Source organism: Salvia miltiorrhiza, chromosome 4 (assembly GCF_028751815.1).
Source record: "Salvia miltiorrhiza cultivar Shanhuang (shh) chromosome 4, IMPLAD_Smil_shh, whole genome shotgun sequence".
Taxonomy (NCBI): Eukaryota; Viridiplantae; Streptophyta; class Magnoliopsida; order Lamiales; family Lamiaceae; genus Salvia; species Salvia miltiorrhiza.
In genome coordinates, this window is record NC_080390.1 from 25,388,653 (window position 1) to 25,414,838 (window position 26,186).

Genomic DNA, 26,186 nt, shown 5'->3' on the forward strand with positions numbered 1-26,186 from the left:
AATTTGGCGTTTTCTAGGTGTTCTGGTCTCCAGAGAAATCAAAGTCCAGCGCCAGAGAAATCAAAGTCTAGTGCAGCGAAATCACCATTCCTCTGGCGTCAGAGAAACCAATCTCCATAGTAGCGAAGAATGCCAGAACAAAGGAACCGACATCTCGAGAGCAGAGAAGCGCCAGAGTCAGAGGAATCAACTCACCAGTACAGAGGAATCAATCGCCAGAGAAATCACCATTTCTTCGGAGTCAGCGAAATCGAGAAGCCAGTGTAGCGAAGTTATCACCAGAGGAGTCAATAGTCAGAGCAGCCAAGCAAAAGTCCATTACAGCGGAATCGAGAAGCCAGAGAAATAATGAATCCGCTGGCGATACCAGAGAAATCATCATTTCTCTGGCGCGACCCATTTCCCGGGTGACATCCATTCGTCTGGCGAGAGCTGCGAATTTGGCGCGAGTGGGAGAGTTTTTCCGGAGCACGCATCCAGCTGGAGAGTTGCCTTATTTCACACGATTCTATTACCTTTAGAATTCTACTTTGCATGGCAACTTCCATGGTGATTCGAAGGAAATCTGAAGCTTATAAATAGGTCCTCCTTTGACCTATTCGAGAGATACACAACCCTGATACCCGAGCTTTCAACATTCATATTTTAGTTTTTTTTAGCGTTAGAATATTTTGCTTTCTAGTTTTCAAGGCTTGGATCAAGATTGAAGATTCAAGTCGCTACTTCAGTTTTTATTCGGTTTTTATATAATTCAGTTTTTACAATTGCTTTCTTTTTAATTATGTTTATGTTTTATTTTACTATGTCTGGCTAGTTTCCTTTAGCTGATTCTAGGGTTTGTAAATAGTTGATTGAATTTATGTGATTTATTTGTTAATACCTTTGTGCCTTCTAGTTTATGATTCATAATTCCTGGTGCTTAATTTCTTGTGAATTATCTGATCAATAGTTTGCATGTTTAGCTATTCGGTTTGAGACCTAGCGGAGATAACTGTTTAGCGGATTCAGGAATGTATGATATGATTTTAACCTTGAGACCTAGCGGAGATAGGTGGATCATAGGGAGCTATTCTTAGGAGCTATTGGGAGTTAGTAGATTTTCTTGAGACCTAACGGAGATAGATAATTTACTAATCTACGATCGTTGCTGCTCTAGCGAGAGTAATTGATTAATTAAGTGATCTTTCATCATAGCTAGATTAAACTGGTACATAGGATTAATAGATTTATTGCATAGATTTAGTTAATGAATTTACTACCCTAGGATCAGTTGTCTTTTATACTTGATATTTTCCTACGTGATTTTAATTATTGTTATTTGCGTATTAGTTTAAGTTAATTAAACCTTCCTTCTTTCGTTTGCCTGAATATTACTAGAGTCTATTTAGGATTACTTAAGGTGATTCGTCATAATAGTCCCTATGGATACGATACTCTGCTTGCTGTTTTCGTGCTACAATTATACTGATTAGTTGCAGTTTTTGTTGCTATAATAATAGTGATAAACTTTTTGGCGCCATTGCCGGGGACTATTTAGAATTTACTTTAATATTTCTGATTAGACTTAAGCATTATTTCAGGCGTTATAAGTTTTTATTTTATTTTATTTTTTTTAGTTTTTAAATTTCTGTTTTTGTTTGTTGCCTCAGGCGTGTATGATCACGAGATCCAAAGGAAAGGAACATCTAGTACCTTTGAACTTGGAAATCGAAAATCAGTACAAAAGAGACAACCGCGAAAAGAAGAAGCAAGCAATGGCAGAGCAACAGAATAACATGGACCTTGAAACTCTTGTGCGAGCCGTGACAAACCTTCAGAGGCAGCTAGACGAAGAGAGAGAGAGCGGAACCGGTCTCCTCCACCAGAGCCACCACTGAATCACATGTATCAGCCTCGGGTTGATCAATTTCAAGGAGGCAGATGGGGACCAACTGTGCAGGCTAACACGTTCGAGCTGAAGCCGGGATTGATAAACATGGTGCAAGCTGAACAGTTTAGTGGAGCGGCTTCTGAAAATCCACATGCTCACATTACCCAGTTTCTAGATATCTGTGACACTATTAAGCAGAATGGAGTGCCACCAGATGCCATCAGAATGAAGATGTTTGGATTCTCTCTCAGAGACAGAGCAAAGGAGTGGTTCAAGAGTTTGGTCAGAGGTGCTATTACTGGATGGGAGGATTTGTGTAGAGCTTTCTTGGCAAAATACTTTCCTGCTTCTAAAGTTCAGAAAATCATTGCAAAGATTTCTCACTTTTCCCAGCTAGGAGATGAGACCATTCATGATGCCTGGGAAAGATTTCGTGAGCTGCTCAGGAACTGTCCACTACATGGTTTCACGGAGGATCAGCAAATCATTCACTTTTATAATGGTTTGACTGGTCTGACAAAAAGTATGGTGGATGCTACTGCAGGTGGATGTCTTCTCCATAGAAATACAAAGGAGGCTTATCGTGTGATAGAAGAAATGGCCTCCAACAGTTATCAATGGCCGAATGATAGAAACTCTACGAGAAGAATTGCAGATGTAAACGAGGAGAGAGATGATTTTAAAGAGAAATATGAAGCTCTTCAAAAGCAGTATGAGTTGGAGAGAAAAGCACTGCTAGCCAAAATCCCTCAGCAGCCGATTTTATCCGATGTGGCACAGTCTGAAGATGCTAATTTTGTCCAGCGGCAGTACCAATTCCATAGGCCAAACTATCAGGGACATCAGGGCGGAAATCCACTGTACCATCCAAATTTTTCCTATTCAAATCCCAACAATGCTTTGCAGCCTCCACCTGGATTTTCTGTTTCTAGTGGGGGAGTCATCAATGAGACAAAGAAAGATTCAATGGAGGAAATGATGAAGCAAGTATTGGTGAAGGTCACCGGGATGGAGACAAACTCGGCAAACTTGGGAACCAAAATGTTCAGTATGGAGCAAAATGTGTCAGCACTGTCCAAGCAAGTGCAGATTTTGGAGAATCAAGTTGGTCAAATGGCTAACCAAGCAGCTGCACAGCACAAGCCGGGCCACTTTCCTAGCAACACTGAAATTAATCCCAAAAATCAGTGTAATGCGATTCATCTAAGGAGCGGAACTCAATATCAAAATCATACAGAGCAGAGGAATCACCATTCCTCTGCAGAGCAACGGAATGACAAGGGAAAAGGCAAAGTAGTGGAGGACGACGATGATGACTTGGAGGAGCTTGCAGCGAAACAGACGCTTCCCCCTAAGAAGGATTCGAGCTCTTCTGCTGTTAAGGAGCAGGTTCCTACCCCTTCGTTCCCTAGACCGGAGTACAAGCCTGTAGCACCCTTCCCGAATAGCCTGGCAAAGCCGAAGATAGACCAGAAGTTAGCCAAGTTCATGGAGATGTTTTCAAAGCTTCATATCAACATTCCTTTACTTGATGCTTTGAGAGATATGCCAAGCTATGCCAAGTTCCTCGAGGATGCAGTCTCCAACAAGAGGAAGTTGGGAAAATATGAGACGATAAATCTTTCAGATGAATGCAGTGCAGTGCTACAAAGGAAGCTACCATTGAAGCAGAAGGATCCTGGCAGCTTTACTATCGCTTGTGTGATTGGAGGGCAGAACTTCTCCCGCGTTCTTTGTGATTTAGGGGCAAGCATCAATTTGATGCCTCTCTCTATTTTCAACCGGTTGGAGATAGGAGATATCAAGCATACCTCTATTGCATTGCAGATGGCAGATCGTTCCATCACATATCCCAAGGGAGTGGTGGAGGATGTTCTAGTGCAGGTGGAGCAGTTTATTTTCCCTGCGGATTTTGTGGTCTTGGACATGCCGGAGGACAAGAATACTCCATTGATTTTGGGGCGTCCATTCCTAGCTACCGGCCGTGCTCTTATTGATGTTCAGGATGGAGATCTCACATTTAGAGTCAATGATGAAAAATTGACTTTATCTATCTATGACGCTATGAGAAAACCAGCCGAGCCGCAGCCGGATGAGTGCAACATGATTGAATCTGTGGTAGATTTTCCTGCAGCTGTAGACGATCCCTTGGAGGAGTGCATCACACGGTCTTTATATCCATACTCTGAACTTGATGAGGCGTGTGATGAGATCTTAGATTATATTGCAGAGCTGGAGGCCGTAGAGAGACATCCCATCGATCCTGTGCCTTACATGGATATTCACAAACCTGTTGATGGGGGAAGGAAATCGGTGGCAAAAGAAAAAGAAAAAGAATTCCCTGCGCCAGCGGAATCATCGCCAACGAAATCATCGCCAGTGAAATCATCGCCAGCGGAATCATCAAGGCCAGCGGAGTTGTCACCAGCGGAATCAACAAGGCCAGCGGAGTCGTCCAGAGATGAGGCCGCACCCAAAATTTAGCTGAAAGCGCTTCCAGAGCATTTGAAGTACCAATTTTTGGGTGACAATGAAACTTTCCTGTTATTGTTTCTGCCTATTTATCTCCGTTGGAGTTGGAGAAGTTGATGCAAGTTTTGAGGAAATACAAGTCTGTTATAGGATGGTCTATTTCTGACATCAAAGGAATTAGTCCTTCTATTTGCATGCATCGTATTCTATTGGAGCAGGAATACAAGCCTAAGGTGCAGCCGCAGAGACGTTTGAATCCGGCTATGCAAGAAGTGGTGAGAAAGGAGGTGCTGAAGTGGTTGGATGCCGGCATTATTTATGTCATTTCTGATAGTGAGTGGGTAAGCCCGACGCAAGTTGTCTCTAAGAAGGGAGGCATGACTGTGGTTAAAGATGAGAGAGATGAGCTCATAGCTACGAGGCTGGTCACAGGATGGCGCGTGTGCATTGATTACCGAGCTTTGAATGCAGCCACACGTAAGGATCACTTTCCTTTGCCATTTATTGATCAGATGCTTGACCGTTTGGCAGGATATGAGTACTACTGTTTCTTGGATGGGTACTCGGGCTACAATCAGATTATGATAGCCCCGGAGGATCAACATAAGACCGCATTTACTTGTCCCTATGGCATCTTTGCTTTTAGGAGGATTTCTTTTGGTCTTTGCAATGCTCCTGCCACTTTCCAGCGCTGATGGCGATTTTCCATGGGTTGATTGAAAATATCATGGAGGTATTTATGGACGATTTCTTTGTCTTTGGATCTTCCTTTGATAATTGTCTGGACAATCTTGCTCAAGTGTTGCAGCGTTGTGAGGAGACGGCACTCGTGCTCAATTGGGAAAAGTGCCATTTCATGGTTCGTGAGGGCATTGTTTTGGGGCATAGGGTTTCTGCCCAAGGATTGGAGGTGGATCGTGCTAAGATCGTGGTCATTGAAAAGTTACCGCCGCCTACTTCTGTGAAATCAGTGCGGAGCTTTCTTGGGCATGCAGGATTTTATAGGCGTTTCATCAAAGACTTCTCCAAGCTGTCCAAGCCACTTTGTGCTTAACTAGAGAAGGAGGTGAAGTTTGTCTTCACCGATGAATGCCGCGTCTCCTTTGAGAAATTGAAAACCGCACTGATTTCTACGCCAGTGTTGATCACGCCGGATTGGAGTGCTCCGTTTGAGTTGATGTGCGATGCTAGCGATTGGGCCGTGGGAGCTGTGTTGGGGCAAAAGAGAGATAAGTTGTTCAAGGTAATTTACTACACTAGTAAAACTTTGGATTCTGCTCAGAGGAATTACACAACCACGGAGAAGGAGCTGCTAGCGGTGGTATATGCCTTCGATAAGTTCCGTTCTTATTTGATTGGAACTCATTCAATTGTCTACACTGATCATGCTGCCATTCGTTACTTGTTCACAAAGAAGGACTCCAAGCCCCGCTTGATTCGATGGATTTTGTTGCTTCAAGAATTTGATATGGAGATTCGCGATTGAAAGGGGTGTGAGAATGTGGTAGCCGACCACTTGTCTCGATTGGAGAATCCGATCGAAGGAGATGATCCGAAGATGGCCATCAATGAGTCTTTTCCCGATGAGCAGATTTGGGCTATGCTATTTAAGGATCCTTGGTATGCAAAGTATAGCAATTACTTGGTGATTGGAGCTTTTCCCGAGGGATTGTCGCACTATCAAAAGAAGAAGTTCCTCCATGATGTCAAGTTTTATTATTGGGAGGATCCTTACCTATACCGGAGGTGCGCCGATGGCTTTATTCGGCGATGTGTTAGAGAGCATGAATGGCCAAAGATCATTGAAGAGTGCCATAACTCACCTAGTGGAGGCCACTTTGCTGCCAACCGCACTGCCGTGAAGATAAATAATAGCGGTTTTTATTGGCCTTCAATTTTTGCAGATTGCCATGCTTTTGTTAAGTCTTGTGATCGATGTCAACGCATGGACAATATCACCAAGAAGGATGAGATGCCGTATAATATCATTGTCGAGGTGGAGCTGTTTGATGTGTGGGGAATTGACTTCATGGGTCCTTTCCCTGCTTCTTGCGGTTTTTCCTACATTTTGCTTGTTGTGGAGTATGTGTCCCGATGGGTGGAGGCGATCCCAACTACCACCAATGATTCCAAGGTAGTCATTAAATTCTTGCAAAAGAATATTTTGACTCGGTTCGGAGCACCGAGAGCGTTGCTTAGTGATGGGGGGTCGCACTTCAACAACAAGTTACTAGCAAGCATGTTGGCGAAGTATGGAGTAAAGCACAAGGTGATGACTCCATATCATCCTCAAGCTAATGGACAGGCGGAATTGGCTAATCGAGAGATCAAGCAAATCTTGGAAAAAAGTGTGGCTAACAAGAAGGATTGGGCGAAGCACCTAGATGATGCTCTTTGGGCATATCACACTGATTACAAAACTCCAATTGGTATGTCTCCCTATCAACTGGTCTTCGGCAAGTCATGTCATTTACCTGTTGAGATTGAGCATAAGGCATATTGGGCGACGAGGAGAATCAACTTGGAGTTCAAGGAGGCTGGTCATACAAGGCGAGATCTATTGACGAAGTTAGATGAATGGAGGAATGAGGCCTATGAAAGTTCCCGCATCTACAAAGAGAGGGCCAAGAAATTCCATGATTTAAGCATCCGCACCAAGGAAATCATGCCAGGAGATGAGGTACTCCTATACAACTCGAAATTACGTTTGTTTCCTGGCAAGCTGCAATCAAGATGGACAGGGCCATATATGGTGCATAAGAGCAATTGGAATGGGACGTATGAGTTGTTTGCCGCTGATGGCACTATTTTCACTGTCAATGGTCATCGTCTCAAACCATACTTCAAGTCAAACATGGATCGTGGTCTTGAAGTTGTCAAATTCAATGACCCATGAGTTGAGGTATCGTCGAGCTCTAGACGTTAAATTAAGCACTTGTTGGGAGGTAACCCAACCGTTTTTGTTTTTTTTCTTTCTTCCTTTCAGTTTCGTTTTGTTCTTTGTGTTTTGTTGTTTTGTTCGGGTTTTCGTACGGTGTTGAGCTTGGAAGTTGCGAGGCTCTCGCTTTATTCATGCCACCGCCAGAGGAACAGGTGTTTCTCTGGCAGATTTCGGAAGGTCTTCAATGTCCAGCGTGGCCTTTTTCCTCGCTGCACCTATCTAGCGCGGCCATTTTCCTCGCTGCACTTTTTCACGCTGCACCTGTCCAGCGCAGCCACTCTTTGCTCTGCCGAGGCCGCAAACCCACCCTCTTCACCACCTCGCACGAAGGATTCAGTTTTTCATTGCCGATAATCAGAGATGTTTTCTACACTCTTCTTATTTCTTTTACGCCCTGAGGACATGGCATGTTTTAAGTGTGGGGGAGTGGTGTTTTGGAGCTTGTTTTGGAGCTTCTAATTTTTTCAAAAAAAAAAATTGGGCGAAATTGATTTTTCTATGCTTAGTTTTTGGTCTCGAATCTGGCTAATTTTTATGAATTTGTAGAAGAGAAGATGGTTTTCAATGTGCATTTTGGGTTTGTGAATGAATGGAGGATATTCTTGTTTTACTTTTGATATATGTTTCTTATTTGTGCAAAGAATTATGAGTTTTGTTGCAATACTTTTGTAAGTTAGTAAAACGTGATTTGTCCGGTAGATGCTAGAAGGAGTGTTGTCATTGTGATTGCCTACGATCGTATCTTATCTGTGAAAAATGTTGGACGAATTGCCAACTTCAAAGTTGCCAGCTCTGAAACATCTGGCCTGTTCTGAAAACGTGATAGCTCTGAGTCTCTGCTCCTCTAGTCTAACTATGAGCATGGGAAACCACGTGAAAAGGCTTTGGATTACATCCAAATGGTTTTATTTCATGAATTATGGCTCAACTGTCGAAATCTCAAAGCACACAAAGTGTAACAATTGGTGATATTGATTATAAAGGCGATCACATTAGGGAATTCACTTTTAGCGGAGAATTGGGTCTGATCGAATTACTCGCATTACTCTTTTGTTGCTTCATAAACTTTGAGTTACTTGCATTATCGAGAGATGTGTGTTGATGGTAAAGTTTTGAATTGACTTTGTGAATGTTTAGATGGAAATTATCATTGTTGAAACCAATCTCTTCCTAGAATTCATATAGAATTTGCTTGAGGACAAGCAAAAGGCTAAGTGTGGGGGAGTTGATTTATGCTTAATTTACACTATTTTTAATGGTTTGTATGTGCGTATTTTAAGATAATCTTCTGGAAGTTGGTGCGTTTATGGTGTATTTTATGCTTTGCAGGAGATTTAGGCTTTCGAGATGGAAAAATACAATTTTGGAGAAGTTTGGATGAATTTGGCGTTTTCTAGGTGTTCTGGTCTCCAGAGAAATCAAAGTCCAGCGCTAGAGAAATCAAAGTCTAGTGCAGCGAAATCACCATTCCTCTGGCGTCAGAGAAACCAATCTCCATAGTAGCGAAGAATGCCAGAACAAAGGAACCGACATCTCGAGAGCAGAGAAGCGCCAGAGTCAGAGGAATCAACTCACCAGTACAGAGGAATCAATCGCCAGAGAAATCACCATTTCTCTAGAGTCAGCGAAATCGAGAAGCCAGTGTAGCGAAGTTATCACCAGAGGAGTCAATAGTAGAGCAGCCAAGCAAAAGTTCATTACAGCGGAATCGAGAAGCCAGAGAAATCATGAATCCGCTGGCGATACCATTCCTCTGGCGATACCAGAGAAATCGTCATTTCTCTGGCGCGACCCGTTTCCCGGGTGACATCCATTCCTCTGGCGAGAGCTGCGAATTCGGCGCGAGTGGGAGAGTTTTTCCGGAGCGCGCATCCAGCTGGAGAGTTGCCTTATTTCACACGATTCTATTACCTTTAGAATTCTACTTTGCATGGCAACTTCCATGGTGATTCGAAGGAAATCTGAAGCTTATAAATAGGTCCTCCTTTGACCTATTCGAGAGATACACAACCCTGATACCCGAGCTTTCAACATTCATATTTTAGTTTTTTTTAGCGTTAGAATATTTTGCTTTCTAGTTTTCAAGGCTTGGATCAAGATTGAAGATTCAAGTCGCTACTTCAGTTTTTATTCGGTTTTTATATAATTCAGTTTTTACAATTGCTTTCTTTTTAATTATGTTTATATTTTATTTTACTATGTCTGGCTAGTTTCCTTTAACTGATTCTAGGGTTTGTAAATAGTTGATTGAATTTATGTGATTTATTTGTTAATACCTTTGTGCCTTCCAGTTTATGATTCATAATTCCTGGTGCTTAATTTCTTGTGAATTATCTGATCAATAGTTTGCATGTTTAGCTATTCGGTTTGAGACCTAGCGGAGATAACTGTTTAGCGGATTCAGGAATGTATGATATGATTTTAACCTTGAGACCTAGCGGAGATAGGTGGATCATAGGGAGCTATTCTTAGGAGCTATTGGGAGTTAGTAGATTTTCTTGAGACCTAACGGAGATAGATAATTTACTAATCTACGATCGTTGCTGCTCTAGCGAGAGTAATTGATTAATTAAGTGATCTTTCATCATAGCTGGATTAAACTGGTACATAGGATTAATAGATTTATTGCATAGATTTAGTTAATGAATTTACTACCCTAGGATCAGTTGTCTTTTATACTTGATATTTCCTACGTGATTTTAATTATTGTTATTTGCGTATTAGTTTAAGTTAATTAAACCTTCCTTCTTTCGTTTGCCTGAATATTACTAGAGTCTATTTAGGATTACTTAAGGTGATTCGTCATAATAGTCCCTGTGGATACGATACTCTGCTTGCTGTTTTGTGCTACAATTATACTGATTAGTTGCAGTTTTTGTTGCTATAATAATAGTGATCAAAGGCGTACTATCTCCTTGACATATAACTTTGCAAGTTTCTCCAATCCAAAAGTCATTTGAATTGGCAGAAAGTGCGCTGTCTTTGATAATCGGTCCACTATGACCCAAATTGCAGTGTTTCCACGTGCCGACTTCGGTAGGCTCACTACGAAGTCCATGTTGATGTGCTCCCACTTCCACTCGGGGATTGGTAGTGGTTGCAGCATTCCATACGGCCTCTGATGCACGGCCTTCACTTGTTGACAAGCGAGACATCACTCCACAAACAAGGCTACATCTCTTTTCATTCCATTCCACCAGAAAATTTTCTTTAAATCCTGGTACATCTTTGTGCTGCCTGGATGTGCAGTGTAAGGAGTATCATGAGCCTCGCTCATAATCTCGTTCTTTAACTCTTCCTTATGTGGCACACACAATCTTTCACCAACCATAAGTGCGTTATCATGTGCTTCAGAGAATCTTTTCGTTTCATTCGTTCTTGCAGCGAGACGCATCTTCTCCAAGAACCAATCTTCTCTTTGTGCTTGCACAATTCTTTTTCTCAAATCAGGTTTAGCTATCAAGGCAGCTACACAACCCGATACTGTGTTCGGAGGATGAACAATCTCTAAACTGAGGGAGGCGAAGTCACGAATCAGTTCCTTCTGCTGGGTGATAAAATACCCTAGCTTAGCCTTCGTCTTTCGACTCAGGGCGTTAGCTACTACATTCGCTTTTCCTGGATGGTAACTGATGGTGCAATCATAATCCTTTACTAATTCGAGCCATCTTCGTTGTCTCATGTTCAAATCCTTTTGCACGAAGAAGTACTTCAAACTCTTATGATCTGTAAAGATCTCACTCCTAACTCCATAGAGGTAGTGTCTCCAAATCTTCAGCGCGTGCACGACGGCTGCTAGTTCTAAATCATGAGTTGGGTAGTTAAGCTCATGGGGTTTCAATTGACGAGACGCGTATGCTTTCACTTTCTGATTTTGCATCAACACGCAACCCAATCCTAGTTTCGAGGCGTCAGTGTACACCACGAATTCTTCATTCTCTTTTGGTATTGCTAACACTGGTGCAGTAGTCAGCCTAGTCTTGAGCTCCTTAAAACTTTGTTCGCACGCTTCAGACCAAACGTATTTAGTCCCTTTTCTCAAAAGTTGAGTCATTGGCCTAGCCAGTTTTGAGAACCCTTCGATGAATCTTCTGTAGTAACCAGCTAACCCGAGGAAACTTCTAATCTCATTGACATTTGATGGTGCCTTCCATTCCTTAACCGCTTCGACCTTGGCGGGGTCTACTTTGATTCCTTCAGTCGACACTATGTGACCGAGAAACATCACTTCCTTCAACCAAAATTCGCACTTGCTGAATTTGGCAAACAGTCTCTCATTACACAGGGTTTCGAGTACGATGCGCAAGTGTTCCTTGTGATGCTCTTCAGTCTTAGAGTATATGAGGATGTCGTCAATGAACACTAAGACAAAACTATCGATATACTGATGGAAAACTCTGTTCATCAGGTCCATGAAGACTGCTGGGGCATTCGTTAAACCAAAAGGCATCACGGTGAACTCGTAATGTCCATAACGCGTTCGAAACGCTGTCTTTGGGATGTCTTCTCTTTTCATTCTTAGTTGGTGGTAACCAGATCTTAGGTCAATTTTGGAAAACACACCGGCTCCTCTCAACTGATCGAACATGTCGTCTATCCTCGGAAGAGGATATCTATTCTTTATCGTGAGCTTGTTCAATTCCCTATAATCGATACACAACCTTAGTGAACCATCTTTCTTTTTGACGAATAGGACTGGTGCTCCCCACGGTGACACGCTAGGTCGTATGAAACCTAGGTCCAACAATTCTTGTAGTTGCACTTTCAATTCTTGTAGCTCCGGCGGGGCCATTCTGTATGGTGCCTTGGACACTGGTGCTGCTCCAGGTTCCAGATCTATCGTGAATTCTAATTGTCGGTCTGGTGGCAAACCGGGCAATTCTTCAGGAAAGACATCTTTGAACTCTCGAACCACGCGAACTTCTTCGATCATTTTCTCTACTTCATGTTCTCCTGTCAAACTGACTAGGAAAGCCTGACATTTTCCCTTCCTCATCATCTTCGTGGCCTTCATTGCTGAAATCACTGGTACTCTTTCTCCCATTCTTATGCCATGAAAACTTGCTTTCTCCTTTCCAGCGGATTGGAAATAGATCTTTCTCTCGTTACACAGTATCGTGGCACCGACTTGAGTAAGCCAGTCCATCCCTAGGATCATGTCAAAATCTATTATAGCGATGACATACAATTTTGCCTTAAACGTTTCAGCACTAAATTCGAGATAACGTCTTTAGCAGCCAATCTTCCACCACCAGGGGTGCTAACCTCTAAAGTTGTCTCAGCCAATTGTGGAGTCAGTTCTAATCTCTTACAAGCAGCATGTGAAATGAAAGAGTGGGACGCTCCAGTATCAAACAAAGCTATTATCGGTACGTCAAAGACATTAATCATACCTGCCAAGTTTCCTTGGTTTCCCGCTGCTTGATTTTGGTTAAGGGCATATGCCCTAGCATTTTGGGGCGGCCCCCGATGTCCTCCATGTTGGATTTGTATACTGAAAGCAAGAACTTTATGCTTGTATACAATGATTCCTGTTATTCACTATTCTTATCTCCTATCTGATTGTGTTCATGATTGCATATGTATGTTCTTTATCTCTGTATAAGTAGATTATATGGTGTGTTGTAGATCACAGAAGACCATATAATTGGAATAACCTTAAGAGATATAATATGATCACAGCCGAAATAACTCTAGGACAAGTTATTGGTTTAGGCTGCAGTATAGATGGAAGTAGTTTGTCTTGGCTACTTGTCTATACTGGTACGTCATTACGTATTGATAGGACCACAGTTTGAGATGTATTCTTCTATCTGACTTAAGTGAAGAATCAAGATCTCGGTGACTCATAAATCTTAATACTAATAAGTATTCAGATATATATGTTAACTCGTATATCACTTTGACTTACTATGGGTGAAAGTTATATACTAACTCGAGTACTCTGTATCTTGGGTGATAGCGGTTAATATATGATATTTGATTATCTGTATTAGTACCCGTATCCGGTATAGGATAATGACATCCCCTTAAGGAGCTCAATAAGGTTTATTACGCTAAACCCTGCAGGTTGATTAAGTTCAGGCGTAATAATAAAGATTGAGTGGTACTGCTTAAGGAATTATTAAGAGATTAATTAATTTAAGCTGTCAGAGCTTTAATTAATTAATGGATGTCGGATATTTTAAATACGGGGATTTAATAAGTCTAAATACAAGCCCCGACTCATCACCGGCAATAAAGGGGTAAGTCAGTATCGGTTCTCTAGTGGAATGAACTGATATTTATAAATTAATTATGGTCTGGGCTGACCATAGATAAATTAATTTATTTGAGGCCCATCTTTATTCCTTGTATCTGGTCCCTGGGCTGGCCCAATGTCTCCTAGCCCAAGAAGACAGATTTTCGGCCCTAGCACTTTAAGTGGCGCCTCCTCTCTCTCTTTTCTGTATTTTTAAATACAGCTGTCAGCTCTCAGGAAAATACACTGATAAAATATTAGGGTTTTGAGAGCAGAGGGAGGCGCAGGAACGTGATTGGCCTTTCTGTCTTGGGAGTTCTCATAGCTCGTTGTCCATCCAACGTTGGGAATTGAGCGGGATACAGTCGAGAAGATCAGAGCTGGAGTCTGAATCATTCGACGCGATCATCAATCATCTGTGCATCCAATTCTCAAGTAAGTATTTCCTAACACCTAAGTGCAGGTGTTAAATTCATAGGAGCATGTTAGGAATTAATCGTTGTATGATGAATTAATAATAATCCAAGAAACGATCATCGGGCAATCGAGTATTAATTCAATTTAATATTCCTTCAATTGGTATCAGAGCCCAGGATTAATTTCTTGGCTCTATTATTAATTTGTGTACGATTAATAATGTGCGTTGTTTTTTAACTGCTGTTGTTCTTCGTGATTCGTTGATTCGTGGGATACGTCGTTTGACGTTGTAATCGTTTTTCACCACGAGAAAATCCGTGGTTAGATTAGGATTTCAATTGTATTTGTTTTTCCGTTGTAAATCTGTAAAATTGAAGAACGAAACGAGGATGACGATGAATCAACAACGAGGGACGGTGTTTGGTGGGAGGACGACGGGACAGCACGGCGCGACACGGGCTGCCGGCGCCGAGGGCAGCGTGCGCACGAGCACTTGCGCGCTGTGCCGCGCGCGCCTGGTCGGGCTGCCGAGCAGCGCCGAGTGCCGCGGATGCCGAGGGCTGCTGCTGCAGGTGCGGTTCGCGCGGGGCGAGGCGAAAAAGGGCAAGGCGTGCGACGGGAGGCAGCGGGCAGGGGCGGTGCGCGCCCGGGGCTGCGCCTGCGCGCTCTGCGCGCTGCGCGCCCGGCGGGCAGCACGCTGCCGCTGCTGCCGCTGCCGTTGCCGCACGCTGGAGTTGCTGCTGTGCTGCTGCCGCCGTGCGTTGCTGCGGCTGGAATCGAGGCGAGGGCTGGGCGTGCGTGGGCCGTGCGCGCACGTGCCTGCTGGCTGCGTGCTGCGCGCCCAGCGCCGCACTGCTCGGCTGTCTGCCCGGGCCGCTGCTGCGCCTGCTGCCGAGGCTGGTGCTGCCGGAGCCGAGAACAAGGAGGAGACCGGCGGTGGGGCAGCCACCGCCGTAGACTGCTGTTGCTGGCTGGAGGCGGCGGCGCCTAGGGTTCCAAACCCTAGGTGGCCGATTGTTTCTCAACCCAAGGGGGCCCAAACCCTAGCTTGACGGGCCCATGTGTTCGGGCCAAGTTTTATTCTGTTTTTGGGCTTGTAATAGAATAGATGTTGGGTTTCCACGAATGGGTCACGAAGAATTTTAATTCTTTTATTACTGTTCTTTGCATGTCGTGGTTGTTAATCCCTTATGCTCTTTACCTGCTTTTTGCACGTCTTTGCTTGTTAATATTTGTTTTTTAATTGCGCTTAGGCGAGCATGTTAGTAGGTTTGCCGTTTTCTTAAGCATGTTTTAGAATTCTGCGAGCATGATTTACATGTTGCGTTCTAGAGAAGCATGTTTAGGTTTATGTGCTTGAGCATAACAAACCTTTTGAAAGAAAAAGACTAAGCAGTTTAATAATTTTTATAGTAATTAAAAATTATTTTAGACCTCCACATGCGGTCTCTAGACAAAGTGATTAGCAATATAAGTAAACGTCCACCCAACGTGGCTTACTTCATATTTGTTTTTCATAAGTTTGTCAGAAGAGGTTTCTATAAAAATATTTAAACCATTAAAGTAGTGGGAGTTATGCAGTAAACGTCCACCCAACGTGGCTTACTTGTGTAATTTTCACAAGTACTTTGGAGAATGGAATTAAATAAGATAACCAAGAAAATTAAATTGAAAGCGGCATGGTCCTAGTGAGTATGCTAATTTCGAGAATTTAATTTTCAAGGTTAAAATGTGGTCATTGCTTAGATATCATATCAAGTACAATGTACAACTCCCAAAGGAGTCCCTTCTTGATGATGATATGGTCTAGTTAAGGTGCCAACTATTAATTTCCTTTGTCGAAAGGTTAAGTTGACATGGATGGAAATTAAATGACTAGGTAAATAGTCTGGTTGAGGAGTTCATGTGTAAACGTCCACCCAACGTGGCTTGCACATGGTATTCTTTGAGCCGTTGGAGGTTTCATTAATATTGTTTTATCAAAAGGTTACAATATTATTGTTACGAACTATATGCCTTTCACGTTCTTACATGTTTATTTGTTTACTTTCAGATATGTCTATGTCTCCGATTATTAACATTCTAGCAAACAATCCTCTCACCGGTCCAAATTACACCGAATGGAAACGCCATATTATGTATATTCTTGACGCTGATGAGCACAGTTTTGTGCTTACCACTCCACGTCCCGCGGCCTTAACTGATGAGTCGACTGATGCGGAACGTGAGGCGCATAAAAGGTGGCACAAGTCGAATAATATGGCCAAGTGCTATATTATGATGACTATGTCGCAAAATTTGCAACTCCAGCATCAGGTCATGGATGACGCAGCGACCATCATGTTAAACCTCAGCGAGGTTTATGGGGAGTCCGAGAGGTCTGCTCGTTTTAACTTGATGAGAGAAATCTTATCTTGTAAAATGAGCGAGGGCAGCTCGGTGCACGATCATGTCATGCATATGACAAATCTGTTTGACAGGCTTGATCTGCTAGGAGGGGGTATCGAAGGCGAAGCCAAGGTCGATATCATCCTCAATACTCTCCCCAAAACTTTTGAGCATTTCCGTCTCAATGTCGTTATGAGCAAGGCCAACTATACTCTTAATGAGTTATTGAATGCTCTAGTTTCGGCAGAGGGGGTCATGGGCACGCGCAATGGGAAAGAGGTCCTTGTTGCTGCCAAGGGATCTACTTCTTCGTCGAAAGGCGGGAAAAAGAAGTGGAAAGGTCCAAAGGGCAAGCATGACCATGAGGCTAGTGGGAGCGGTAAAGCCAAAGTTGATGGCCCTAGCGGCAGCGTGAACAAGCCGACAGCCAAGGGAAAGTGCTTCAAGTGCGGCAAGGTTGGGCATTGGAAGAAAGATTGTCCAGTGCTCAAGGCAAAGGGACAAGGTACGTCACAAGTTTTAGTAACAGAAACATGTTTAGCTTCGTTTTCTACTCATTCGTGGGTAGTGGATACAGGGGCAACTGACCATGTTTGTTACACCTTGCAGGGGTTCAACCCAACAAGGGAGCTAGCAAGTGATGAGATCACCATCTCCATGGGCAATGCGTCGAAGGTCGCAGCTGTTGCTATTGGAGATTTATCTTTATGTTTTGGTGATGACATTTTAGTTTTGAGAGATATTTTATATGTGCCGGAGTTTCGGCGGAACATAATTTCTGTTTCAAAGTTGTTTTTGAATGGATATTCTGTTACTTTTGATGGGGGTGTCTCTATCATGAGAGATAACAAGATTATTTGTTCTGGAATTTTGAACAATTCTCTCTATACTATTACATGTCCAATGAATAACTCTGTCCATGTTGCATCTACATCACAAATTCTTCCAAATCCAAATAAGAGAAAATATTATTCTCATGAACAATATACACATACTTGGCACCTAAGATTAGGCCACATCAATCTAAATAGGATCCAAAGGCTCGTTTCAAATGGAATCTTGAAAGACTTTCAAGTTGTGCCATTTAGAACCTGCGAATCCTGTATAGAGGGAAAGATGACGGCAAGGCCTTTTAAGGCAAAGGAGAATAGGGCCTCGGATGTGTTAGAATTGATTCACTCTGACTTGTGTGGACCGATGTCCACTAGAGCTCGTGGAGGGTACGAGTACTTCGTCACTTTCATTGACGATTACTCAAGGTATGGGTATATTTACCTTCTTCAACGCAAGTCTGAATGCTTTGAGAAATTCAAAGAATTCAAGGCGGAGGTGGAGAAGAGAACGGGTAAATCTATCAAGTCATTGCGGTCTGATCGCGGTGGCGAATACCTCGGGAACGAGTTCTTGCAATACTTGTCAGATTTTGGGATTACATCCCAATTGACTGCACCGGGTACTCCCCAACAGAACGGTGTAGCAGAGAGAAGAAACAGGACTCTTATGGAAATGGTACGATCTATGATGAGCTATGCATCATTGCCTATTTCGTTTTGGGGATATGCCTTGGAAACAGCGGTTTATTTGCTGAATCGGGTACCGTCCAAATCGGTTCCTAAAACTCCTATTGAGTTATGGTCAGGGCGAAAGCCCAGCTTGAATCATATAAAGATATGGGGTTGTCCTGCATACGTGCTAGACAAGGAAGCGAGGAAATTGGAGCCGAGATGCGAACTAATGCTGTTTATAGGATACTCTAAGGAAACGAAAGGTGGTTACTTTTATAATCCGAAGGATCAGAAAGTGGTTGTTAGCACCAACGCACGATTCTTGGAACACGATTATGAAAGTAATCACAAGTCTAAGTCCGAGATTGTCCTTCAAGAAATCGAAGGCAATGGACAGGCGATTCCATCACCCCAGCCAAGTGTGCAAGTAAATGCACCACAGGACCCTGCACAAACCATTGTCACAACTGTACCACCACCGCTTCGTCGTAGTGGGAGGGTTGTAGTTCAACCCGATCGATTTATGTTCTTGGGAGAATCTTCGGATCTTCTCCCTGTTGATGAACAAAAGGATATCGACCCTGACAACTTTAGACAAGCGATGAAAGATCAAGATGCAGATTCTTGGTACGAGGCCATGGTTTCTGAAATAGAATCCATGGGTGCTATGGATGTATACGAGAAGACCGAACTACCAGATGGCTTCCTAGCTATAGGTAGTAGGTGGGTATACAAGAGAAAAAGAGATTCAGATGGCGAAGTCGCAGCTTTTAAAGCTACACTGGTGGCGAAAGGTTATACCAGGAACAGGGTATAGATTATGATGAGACCTTCTCGCCGGTTGCCATGCTCAAGTCTATCCGAATACTCCTTGCCATAGCAGCCCACATGAACCTTGAGATTTGGCAAATGGATGTCAAGACCGCTTTCTTAAACGGTTTCCTTGAAGAAGGAAGGGACATCTATATGCAGCAACCTGAAGGGTTTGTGAAGAAGGGCGAAGAGCATCTTGTATGGAAGCTTAAGAAGTCCATTTATGGACTTAAGCAAGCTTCGAGGTCATGGAACAAACGTTTTGACGAGGTCATTAAATCCTATGGATTTACTCGTTGTGAGAACGAAAGTTGCGTGTACCGTTTAGATGCCAATGGTGACGTGGTTTTCCTTGCACTTTATGTAGATGATATCCTCCTCATTGGCAACAATGTTAAGCTATTATCGGACATAAAGAAGTGGTTATCCGAACAGTTTCAAATGAAAGACTTAGGAGATGCAGCGTACATCCTGGGGATCAAGGTCGTTCGTGATCGCCAGAAAAGGATGTTGAGCTTATCTCAAGCGTCTTACATTGATACTGTGATTGCTCGTTTTAGCATGCAAAATGCCAAGAAAGGCTTGCTACCTTTTAGACATGGCATTCCTCTGTCTAAGGACATGTGTCCTAAGACGCCTAGTGAGGTTGAGGAGATGAGGAAGATACCCTATGCTTCCGCCGTAGGTAGCCTCATGTATGCGATGCTATGCACGAGACCTGATATTTGCTATGTCGTTGGCATGGTTGCAAGATATCAGTCGAACCCTGGACCAGGACACTGGACTGCGGTAAAGCATATTCTCAAGTACCTGAAACGGACTCGAGATTATAGGCTAGTTTACCAGTCAGACAGTCTATTTCCTTTGGGTTACACCGATTCGGATTTCCAGGCTGACCGGGATGAGAAGAGATCTACCTCTGGTTATGTGTTTACCTTGGGAGGTGGAGCCGTATTGTGGCGGAGTGCAAAGCAGAAGTGCATTGCAGACTCCACCATGGAAGCCGAGTATGTAGCTGCTTCGGAAGCTGCTAAGGAGGCTGTATGGTTCCGGAACTACCTCTTGGATCTAGGAGTGGTCCCTAATTTGCCTAAGAGTATCATAATTTATTGTGATAACTCGGGTGCAGTGGCAAATTCTAAGGAACCCAGGAGCCACAAGGCGTCAAAACACATAGAGAGAAAGTACCACATCATACGAGAAATCGTAAACAGAGGAGATGTGCTAGTAGAAAAGATTGATACATTGGAGAACCTAGCTGATCCTTTCACGAAAAGCTTACCGCAAAAGACCTATGAGAAGCATGCTCGAGGGATGGGATTGCGGTTGATGCCACCCACTTAGAGAAAAACTTTCAGTATAAGTGGGAGAGATGAAGTGAAGTTTTGTAATAGCTAGTATTTAGACACATTGTATACTAAAAGTTTTGCTTTAGTATAAGTGGGAAATTGTTGGATTTGTATACTGAAAGCAAGAACTTTATGCTTGTATACAATGATTCCTGTTATTCACTATTCTTATCTCCTATCTGATTGTGTTCATGATTGCATATGTATGTTCTTTATCTCTGTATAAGTAGATTATATGGTGTGTTGTAGATCACAGAAGACCATATAATTGGAATAACCTTAAGAGATATAATATGATCACAGCCGAAATAACTCTAGGACAAGTTATTGGTTTAGGCTGCAGTATAGATGGAAGTAGTTTGTCTTGGCTACTTGTCTATACTGGTACGTCATTACGTATTGATAGGACCACAGTTTGAGATGTATTCTTCTATCTGACTTAAGTGAAGAATCAAGATCTCGGTGACTCATAAATCTTAATACTAATAAGTATTCAGATATATATGTTAACTCGTATATCACTTTGACTTACTATGGGTGAAAGTTATATACTAACTCGAGTACTCTGTATCTTGGGTGATAGCGGTTAATATATGATATTTGATTATCTGTATTAGTACCCGTATCCGGTATAGGATAATGACATCCCCTTAAGGAGCTCAATAAGGTTTATTACGCTAAACCCTGCAGGTTGATTAAGTTCAGGCGTAATAATAAAGATTGAGTGGTACTGCTTAAGGAATTATTAAGAGATTAATTAATTTAAGCTGTCAGAGCTTTAATTAATTAATGGATGTCGGATATTTTAAATACGGAGATTTAATAAGTCTAAATACAAGCCCCGACTCATCACCGGCAATAAAGGGGTAAGTCAGTATCGGTTCTCTAGTGGAATGAACTGATATTTATAAATTAATTATGGTCTGGGCTGACCATAGATAAATTAATTTATTTGAGGCCCATCTTTATTCCTTGTATCTGGTCCCTGGGCTGGCCCAATGTCTCCTAGCCCAAGAAGACAGATTTTCGGCCCTAGCACTTTAAGTGGCGCCTCCTCTCTCTCTTTTCTGTATTTTTAAATACAGCTGTCAGCTCTCAGGAAAATACACTGATAAAATATTAGGGTTTTGAGAGCAGAGGGAGGCGCAGGAACGTGATTGGCCTTTCTGTCTTGGGAGTTCTCATAGCTCGTTGTCCATCCAACGTTGGGAATTGAGCGGGATACAGTCGAGAAGATCGGAGCTGGAGTCTGAATCATTCGACGCGATCATCAATCATCTGTGCATCCAATTCCCAAGTAAGTATTTCCTAACACCTAAGTGCAGCTGTTAAATTCATAGGAGCATGTTAGGAATTAATCGTTGTATGATGAATTAATAATAATCCAAGAAATGATCATCGGGCAATCGAGTATTAATTCAATTTAATATTCCTTCACTCCACGACCCTGGTTCTATGGCTGTTGCGGTGCTCGTCCTCTCTTCCTTGGACATGCCGGAGCATAGTGCCCAGTTTCTCCGCAGGTAAAGCAGGCGTTCATTCCTCTCAGGCATTCTCCTAGATGGAGTTTCTGACACTTCGGGCAAAGTGTTTTAATAATTGCCTGATGTTGTTGGTTCTGAGGCTGATTCTGATTTTGGTTTACAGCCCATGGTTTCTTCCCAAATCCATTTTTATTTCCAGGGTTTCCACTCATTCTCTCGTTCCATTTCCTTTTTCCTTTACCACCATCTTGAGGTGGTACAAAACCAGACTTTCCAGGAGCCTTTCATTTCTCCCTTGGTAGCAATGATTCAATGGTGAGAGCCCTGCTCAGTGTTTGTGCATAAGTGAGACCTCTCTGACTCGCTAGGGAGATCGATATCTCGTGGCGCAGTCCATTCTTGAATTTCTCTGCACGCTTCTCATCAGTGTCCACTAACATTGGTGCATATCGTGACAACTGGTTAAAAGCCCTGTCATACTCAATCACTGTCCCAGCCCTCTGCTTCAAATTCCAGAACTGTTCTGTTTCTTCTGTCTATAGCATCCCGGTATGTACTTCTCATACAACTCATTCTTAAAATCTTCCCAAGTGAAATTTTTCCACTGTTCCTCAGTCATTGTGCGCCTCACCGACTCCCACCAGAAGTCGGCTTCGTCTACCAGTTGGTAAGACGCGCAAGTCACTTTCTCCCCGTCTTCGCAACGAATGTAGCTGAAAATTCGCTCCACTGCCCTGACCCATTTCTCGGCGTCCGTGGGATCACCCAGACCATCAAACGTTGGAGGCTTTTCCTTACGAAACTTTTCTTCAGCAGTACGATTCGGTGCTACTTGTGGAACAGGCTGTTCAGGGACGAATCCCCTGCCACGTCCGCGACCACGTCCTCGTCCCCTACCGCGTCCTCTTGGCGCATCTTCCATTCTGAATTACGGACGAAAACAACACAACAGTGAGACTCATTCCACATGCATACCTACATAGATATACACAAGGTATATCGCTTCTATAGTATAACCCTGTGAAAGGCCTACTTTATGTGGAAACTGATCTATTTTGGTGGAGTACTTAAGTGAATTCTTAATCTCATCTCATTGCTTTTACGTTATAATGTATCTATATTTAACGTCTCTATCATACCAGTCCTTACTTAAATCGATCAAGCGGAGCTATCACGACTAACATTCCCAAGGTATTCTTGGGTGGTACTCAAACAGTTTGTAAGAGGACCCGACATTCTGATCGTATAGGCATTGAACCTAAAACGATAACATAAACTTCATTCATTCATTCATTCATTTGTTTGTTTCTTTTGAAACCTTTAAAACACGTGGACAATAAATGTCCCATTCTTTAAAAACTTTGCTTTTGCCGGAAAGATTCAAGGAATCTAACTCGACCATTTATCATTGATTCGTTAAGGGCTCGGGTAGTCCCAAACACGAAACTATCGTTAAGGGTTCGGGTAGTCCCTAACACGATATTAACTTGGTTATATGAGTCGAAGACTCAAAATAACAATAAGAAAGCGATTGGCAATTCATATAGCATCATTCATTGTAAGCGCGCACTTCTTGAAAGCTCTCAAAATATTTAATAACTTTGAAACTTTTAAAACGTACCTTACTTGCGGCAGTGTGACGGCCAGCTGAGGTTCAACAACTTTCTTAGAAGTCTAGAGGTACTAATCTAGACTCAACATTAGAAGCTTTTGGTTATCAGATACATGAAAGAAAACTTATGCTCTGATACCACTCTGTCACACCCCAATTTCTGAAGGAATAAGTATAACTGAGGTGCAACTAAATCATTGAAATGAACAAGGGAAAAACTTTGTAAAATACGAATAATGGGTTGTTAAATCGGGCTTCGCCTCTTTGGACGAAGAGAGACAGATATCAAAACGATACTAATCCATCGACAAACATTACAACTTCAGGATCACAAGTTTAGTTTCATGCCTCGGATAACCAACATTTATTAATCAAAATACTTGAGAGTCAAGTGTCTAAGCTTATCAAAAGATATCATTTAGAGTCATAACATAATGTCTTGAGTCAAGGAAACGAAAGACAAATAAAGGCTAGTACTACAGCGGAAGTCAAAACACGGAGTTGAACCCTAGCCTCAGCTCTCCCCGTCAACACCAGCATCAACCTAAAAAACATTTGAAAATATTTGGGCTAAGTACTAATGTACTTAGTGGGCTGCAACTTTTGAAACATTTCATAATCTGAAGGGCAGTTTATCCAATCATACTTGACATGACTTAGAAGGTTTTTAAAGTGAAAGAACTTCTAAGCTTGTTAAAACATTTCATTATATATATATATATATATATATATATACTTAATTTGCGCGCAGTTGTCACACTCATTTCTGTTACTCGCTATGATCACGGACCTTTTAGCCACCGACGGATCCATTTCTCCCATTTACTTGAACCGAGGGCGTAACCCAGACAAGTTTACTTTTGACCTCGGGACGATACCCAGGCAGGCCCTTACATTCTATACTTCGGAACACATCCAGCAAGCATCCTTATAACGCCTCTTAGTTAGTGCCCGAATGGAGATCAACCCACCGAGTCAGCTAACGGTGTACACAATTCTCAAATAACGTGTTAGGCTATAAGAGAACCTCAATTGATTCGTTGTGGCGAGCCTTAAATAGAGCAGAGTGCACAAAAATATTTATTGGATAAACAGTTTATATTTCACGAAACATTTAAGCTCATTAGCTCAATCATACATTTGGAAAATAAGCCCAACTGTATAGGCAAAGCCTGTCGTTTAACGTTATCTCTGAATCGGAAAAGCAGTGCTAATCCTCCTGACGTTCAAAGCCTACAGGAAATCTATTCTCAATAGGTCTCCTTGAATCTAATCTTAAGTCGTGGTGAAGTGCTTAACATTCTATGATTCACTTAGCCGGGTTTTTAAAATTTAAAGAATAAATAATTGAAAACGTTTCTCCTGAGTTAAAAACACCAACAATATTCTTACTCATCTTTCTTTAGTAATTGGAATTATAAATAAAACCAATTAAATTATAAATACTTTTATTGCAAAATAAAAATGCAATTTCATGTCATGCTTGTAAAATTATATACGAACAGAGTGTATGCACTTGCAAAAACTTATACTGGTATGTTGGTTTACTGGAATGACACCATTGATATGCTTGAATTTACAGTTGAGTAAATGAGATAAGGGCTCAAGAGGGAACCTTAAGAGGTTTCGGTTGAGATTCGTTCTTGTTGTTGCTTGAATGAGGAGTTGATGGTTTAACTTCTTACAGAAGGGATAATGAATGTGCCGAGAAGGGTGGAGTAATCTCATCAATGGTGTTGGGTGATGATAGTCGAGAGAGAAGAGAGAGAAGAGAAAGGAAAAAGACGTATGTTATGAGGGATGAAAGAGAAAGGTGTTGTTTTATTTAATCCCATTTACTTAGCCATCAAGTATTGGATAAATAACACATGCTTAATTATCCACTTGCACAAAATATCTTAGTCGTTAACTATGTTTATCCACTTGCTTTGACTCCTCTCTCTCTAAAGTTAGTTCCGCACCAGAGCAGAGGAATGGTGATTCTCTGTCAGACCAGAGGAATGGTGATACCAGGGGAATCACGGGGAGCAGCGAGATGGCTTTCGCCAGAGGAATCACTCTCGCCAGAGGAATCATACTCGCCAGAGGAATCACTCTTGCCAGAGGAATCACTCTCGCCAGAGGAATCACCCGGCAGATGAATCACTCGCCAGAGGAATCACTCGCCAGAGGAATCACCCAGCAGAGGAATCACTCGCCAGAGGAATCACCCGGCAGAGGAATCATCTTAAATCTAAGTTCAAAATTATTCTAAACTTAGCTCGAGGAAACGGGGTATTACATCCCTCCCTCCTTAAAGAAAATTTCGTCCCCGAAATTACATACCTTGGTAATCTAGCTCGGGATACTTGACTTTCATTGAATCTTCAAGTTCCCATGTGGCCTCTTCCATCCCGTGATGGTTCCATTTCACTTTGACAAGAACAAAGTTCTTGTTCCGTAAAACTTGAACCTTACGATCAAGTATCTGGACTGGTTTCTCTTCATAACGTAAGTCCTGGGCTAGGACCACTTCATCGTGCTTAATCACATGTTTTGGATCAAACACATACTTTCTTAACTGAGAGACATGGAATACATTGTGCACGTCTCCAATACTGGGTGGCAAAGCCAACCTATAGGCTACGGGGCCTATCTTATCTAGGATCTCAAAAGGTCCTATATAACAGGGTCGTAACTTGCCCCTCTTTCCGAAACGTATAACTCCCTTTGAGGGAGAAACTTTGAGGAAAACTCGATCCCCAACATTGAATTCTAACTCTGATCGGCGTTTATCAGCGTAAGACTTTTGACTATCTTGAGTTTCTTTGATTCTTTGCTTGATGTGGTCGACTTTCTCAACCATCTGTTGGACCAGTTCAGGACCTAACAGCTTTCTTTCACCCACTTCATCCCAGTAAAGTGGTGATCGACATTTTCGGCCATACAAAGCCTCATATGGAGCCATTCCAATTGTTGCTTGATAACTGTTGTTATAAGCGAATTCCACGAGAGGTAACAAATCCTCCCAACTTCCACCTTTATCTGCGACAATCGTTCGCAACATATCTTCTAGAATCTGAATTGTTCTTTCTGACTGCCCGTCAGTCTGAGG

General features: G+C 42.4%; 1 non-coding gene and 1 pseudogene across 1 annotated transcript; one reads left to right on the forward strand and one right to left on the reverse strand.

Annotated features, from left to right (window-relative positions):
- Window positions 1–2,230: 2,230 nt before the first annotated feature.
- Window positions 2,231–2,337, reverse strand: LOC131024059 (small nucleolar RNA R71). Its single transcript, XR_009101653.1, has one exon. It is a non-coding gene; the product is annotated as a small nucleolar RNA R71 (small nucleolar RNA).
- A 1,459-nt stretch (window positions 2,338–3,796) lies between these two features.
- The window catches only part of LOC131023203 (uncharacterized), a 71,165-nt pseudogene continuing 48,775 nt past the window's right edge, over window positions 3,797–26,186 (forward strand).